Below are 6,056 nucleotides of genomic sequence, written 5' to 3' on the forward strand. Positions count from 1 at the left end.
AAAAAAAGGAACACAAAATTATGGTTACAGATATTTCAGCAAGACAAGTTATTTAAATATTGTCTCTTCTACTTCTGAAATATGTGCCCCTTATGATGTGTATGATTAGATAATTTGAACAGTGAAAATTGGCTATGGAAATGTAGTACTTTCTGACATATGTCAGAATGTAATCACTCATGATTTATAGCAAATTTCTGAGTTTATGTGTTTATTTTATATCTTTTTTTTTTTGTATTTTTTTCTTAATTTGTCCATATTTGCTTCTGCAACCCCTTAAAACAGTTATAGTGAGAGCTCAGAGCACCTTAAGCAGCTGGTGGTAGAATGGTTCAGGCTGTTTATTGTTCTCTGATTAGTATAAGATCCCAGGATGAGGAATTAAAATAAATTAGCATTAGACTAAAAGAAATTCTAGGTAAATAAAAGCATGTAGTATACCACAACACTGCAACCTGTCTATGCCTCAGAAAACACAACATAAGAGCTAGAAACAATTCCAAAATGCCAATAAATTGTGAATCTATGGTTTGTTAGTTAAAATTACCAAACAATTATATTTTGTACTCAAGAGCCTTACATGCTAAATAATTGTAAATATTGAGGCAAGTAAAGATGCTTTCTGTATGTATATTTGTAAGCATCAAAGAGCACAGAATTACATGTCATTCATCATCATTTAAAACCATTTTAAGTATTAGATAATTAATGATATTTTTCTCATATTGAAATGTAACATCTGTCTAATTCTAGATAGGGCATTAAAATACACGATATGTGTTTAAACTCCATAGTGTTAATTGATCCATAATTAGACTGTGCAAATAGGAAACATGTCACTTGAGATGGATAATAAATCCATATTAGTTGAAATATATGGAAAAAATCCTGTGCTGGTATGAATGATAAAATTTGAAATGCTAACGTGACTATGAAGTGTACACCCTCTATCCGCTTTGGTCAAATCACATTATTCCTAGTTATGACTTTTCCCCTAACTGGGAAAATTAGAGTTTCTACTGGTTTAATCTCCCAGTTTGCTAACAGGAGAAATTTGAGAATTTCATGCTAACTTAAGTACATACCATAAATGTTTATAAAAACAAAAGTTAACACTCAATTCAGAAAAAAAAAATCTGTTTAAAAATACTCTGATAGAAACAAGGACTCTTTTCACAAGCTGACCAATTACACATAATTCTATGGAGATCTGAGAGATAAATGGATTCCCAACTGGAACACTGTTATTCTTATGTTGTATTCCTCAGTTATAAAGTTTGCGTCTCCAGGATTTCAAAAGCTCGGTATTGTAATGATTGTGGATTAAAACTACAGCCATTTGGCATATAGAGAAGTTGTAATGCATTGCAGGAGGTACTATCAGCAAGATCAGCAGGGGCGAACTTTATTAAAGTGTTTTTGCCACTCCTTGCCTATAAACTTCAAGCTGTTCTTAAACATTAGTCCTTATGTAGGTTGCCCTCTGGAAGTGGAAATTTTTGCAAAATTTCACAATGCAAGTTTGTTGCTCTGGGCATGTCAATGGGTTAAAAAATAAATAAGTAAAACCTCTTATTGGCTTTAAACATTGTCATATTCTTTCTGTCTACATTTTCCCATTTTTTCATAACCATGCTGCTACACTGAAATAAAAACAATTAAATTATAATTTTTAAGAAATGTGTTATTACATTCTGTGCTTTTTTCCTGTAGTATGTTTCCTATTCAACATTTTTTTAAATTGTATCTTACATCTGCTACCTTACATTAGATAACCCTGCTCTGACATAAAGTCTGCTTTTAGGAGATGCTTAAAAAGTGGGATTATAGCACCAGATAATGTATCTTACAAAATCGTGGCTTGGACCCATGTGATTCTCTATTAACTTTTAGATTGATCTGGTTCTTGAAGGCTGTTTGGTTGACTCATGTGTTCATCAGATTGAAGTTTATCACAGATTTCTGGCTTTAGCTTTTTAGATCTTGTCGATTCTCACAGCATTAAGCAAGCAAGCTGTTCCTTAGTGTTGTAAATTTACTGGTGATGCTTTTGGATGTTGCTTAATGTGGCATGTGGGAAAAAAAATAAGAAAATAGACAACCAGAGACAGAGGAGTGTTTGTGGCAAAATCATAACTACCTTTGTTCAGTGTCTAGGGAGCATGAGAACAGAGGATCTGATTTGATCTGCATAGTCCTACTGAAAAGCATGTCACGGTCAGTGATTGATTTTTGAATTTGTAATAGTGAATTTAAAAGGAAAAATTGGAATAAAATAATAGCATGAGGCATTTTGATAAAATTAAAAGAAGAATTTTATAATCACATTTAAATTTCAAGACTTTGTAAGAGCTGCAAAGCAAATTACAGATCTACATCTCTCCCAGCCTCACCCCATAAACAGAAAGAAGATGAGACTGCAGAATATTAGGAAATACATTGCCATGAACAAGTAGGATTCGAAAGCAGTCTGCTGTCTTATGCACTGAAGCTGAGGACCTACACTTTAACAGAATCTAGATGCCAGAAGAAGCACGGACTCAGGTTACTACATTTTTTTTCACTTTCCCAATTTTCATGGTTCAAATATCTTAACCTGTGTGCTGGTCAAAGAGCAAGAGCTCTTCCACATTTATTTTCCTATAGTGATTAAACTTATTTATTAGTGCTAGACCATTTTCTGATTTTTCTAATCTTTATTAGGACACCCCCATAATCAAGAAATATTGGAATTTTGTTCAAAGTAATGCTACCCAGATACTGACACATGATCTTTTCCCCTTTGCCCAGCCCAGAATTCTTACCTTTCAAAGTGGATCCTTGAAATTCCTGAAGGCGGCCTGCTTAGAATTTTGTTTTGTTTTTAGTTCCCTTTTCCTTTTATGACCTCCCAAAACAAAAGAGGTCAGCTGTCCTCTCTGGTGTTTCTACTCTTCCTTTTGCCTCCTTTCCCCCAAGACACCACTGTTCCACGGATTCCAGTACTCTGTATGGGTGACACCATGCCTGCCTATGGGAGAAGCAGCAACCATAGATACTAATTAGGATTTTTCTTCTGGGAACTGACTAAATGATCTTATTTTATGTCTTTTTGTCAATAAAAATGTAACAATTAAGATTCTTTATGGGCCTGTTATGCCTGAATATCAGAATAGTATGGATTTTTTAATCTTAGTCTCCCTAAACTAGTTAAGTATTATGCTAACTAACCATAATAGAAAACCCAACAGTGTTTACACTATTCTTAAGTGTGAAGATTATACTGAGAATTAGCCCCTTACTTTGGGATAAATGCACCAGTGGTAAGCAGGTAAAAAGTAGTAGGTGGAAGGATTATTGATTCACCATCACAGGGGAACTTGGCATAGTAATACCTTACCTATTTCCATGATTCCTTGAGGCCTGATCCCATTGACCTTTCCTGGAAAAGCGACCTTGGAAAAGATCCCTTGTCAAGTAGACATGGTTGAAAAAGAGTCAAGATATCAAATCCATCACTGCCATATTTATTTAGAGAGAGGAAGCCTGAACCATGGAGACAGCTAAGCAGAGTTACCAATTTTCATGAATTCCATTTGAAGATGACGGCCTGTGCAAAAATATTGCTTTCATTTGGATCAAAAACGCTCCTGAAATGAAAGTAAAGTTACACAAAAGGAATAAAACTGTAACAGGAAAGAAAATTGAGGGGAGTGGTTATCACAGGACAAGATTTTTTTAACTTATAGAAGTCATACACAGGAGGCTGCTGCATGGATACTAAAGAAATAAGGGAGTGTAACTGTTTATTAGAACTAAGGACAGAATCTAGGTTGTAATCATCAGGTGTATAGAGCTTGAAATGAGGGATGAGAGATACAGTAAATTGAACTGTGTCTACTGAGGGATGGTGAGGTTAGACAGAACGAAATTGAACCCTAGCATGCCAGTGATAAACAATGTTTATCTAACAAAATGATAATAAAACTATTCTAAAATTTCAGAGTCAAGGTACAAAGTAAGAAAGACTTAGTTATGATTGAGGATGTAATATAATATTAATTACCTTGACAATGTAAAATTAAAATAAATAGGAATAGCATATGGAAAGTGGGAAGAAAAGAGAAATAATTTTAGAGGCACTATTATTCTTATATTTACAAAGAAAGAGTCAACAAATATTTTTTAAAGTGGCTGAAACAATAAAAAATTGGATTATAATATTTAAAGTTACTTAAGAATCAATATCAATAAAACCATAATATAATAATCAAGCATTGAGAAAATTAGTGGACAAGAAGGCAGGAGATAAAATGAGCTAAACTTTTAGTTTTTTAAGATACAGCCAGTAAGTACTGCCAGAAGTTGATAAATAAAGAAAATGTGGTAAAATAATATCTATAATTATGGAGGAAATAACTAGGAAAAACGGAAACAGAAAGAATATTAGACTGTTCCCTCAGGATAGAAATATTAGAGTTGGAAAGGGTGGTAAACGCAAATTTTTAACCATAAACTCTTCTATACTATTGGCTGATATTGATTATGTTTTATGACAGGCTAACAAAAGAAAGTTTATTTAAATTCTAAATGTAAATGTGGTTCTAACAGTTGTTCTTTCTTTATTCGAACACAGTTTTCTCAGGTTGAAATGAGATAGGATCATGCCTGTTACACAACAAGTGCTTGATGAAATAAATCATTATCATTGTTATTCTGCTTATTAACATCACTTTCGTTGGGTGGCAGGGTAGTTGGTAGAGAAGGAAAGTCAATATTCAGTTGTAAAGCATGTGGTTATATATCCACATTTTCTTGACTACTAAACTGGAACTCATTACCAGAAAGTAAATCCAACAAACAAGAAACCCAAGATCTGGAAAGTCACATTCCCATTGTCTTGTGTAAAACTTTGAAATAATCTAAGCAGCCTGTTTTGGGATTTCTATCCCTAACATTAACATCATCACAGAATTTTGGGTTTCTCCAGACAGAAATTTGAGCTGAAAGTCAGCATTAACATAGAGGTTACAGAGTTATCGCACCCTCACTCATGTCTCCTGTTTAGCATGATGAGGATTCAAGCCATTCTGATTCATTATTTTTTAATTTTTATACAACCTACTAACAGGAAATGATGTTCTGCATATTGCTTCAAATTTTAACTTGAGGTAGTTTTCATTTATTAAAAAAACTTATGCTTTTTAATACATTGTTCTATTTAAGTGTAGGAGGTTTTCATTGGAGATGACATTAATTATAAGTAAAGTCAATTTAACAGATGGGTGATAATGAGATACATGAATCATCAACTGAGAGAAAAATACAAACTTAGAAGAGAATGACAATCGCTATTCACTGGTCATTTGCAGGCTATGTATCCAATATTTTAAATTATCATATTTATAATTATATTACCTATTATATCGGGTAGAACATATGTATCATAAATGTGAGTTATGCTTATACCAAAATACATAATTTTGGTGATGCCAAAATAATATACCTATAAAAGAACATTGCTTATAAATGGACTAAAAGTAAAGGCTACAATTCTTTTTAAAGCATCCCGCATTAAGTTCTGTATTTACATTTAAATTCAGCACCATAAAATCATGTTTCTGTAAAACCTGAAGTGGTTGCATGCATTTCTTTAAATGTTGTATAAATATGTAGCGTATCACATAATTATATGCCTCAAATATGTAATTGTTGTAAATTCTGATGCAATAATATTTAATAGGTTTTAAAGGAAATTAAAGACATTATGAAGAGAAAAATAAAGAGTGATTTAGTGGAGTAAGTGACTCTGCATATACATTGATAGATTCATACTTTTGAATATGTTAAGCCATATGTTAAACCATTACTGTTTCCCAGCTCGTTTGAAAGGTAAGGGACATGTTGATGGCACAGCTTTCATGCTCTAAACACAGGAGAGTCTCCTTTGGAAGGGACTATAGTGAGTACATTCAAAGCCTTTCATTAAATAGACATTAATGACTCCATCAGTGTTCAGGTATGTCAACATATTTTGCTGTAAGGAATTCCTTTACTTATCATTAGTCAACTGGAAT

This window comes from Nomascus leucogenys, chromosome 17 (genome assembly GCF_006542625.1).
Source record: "Nomascus leucogenys isolate Asia chromosome 17, Asia_NLE_v1, whole genome shotgun sequence".
NCBI classification, from domain to species: domain Eukaryota; kingdom Metazoa; phylum Chordata; class Mammalia; order Primates; family Hylobatidae; genus Nomascus; species Nomascus leucogenys.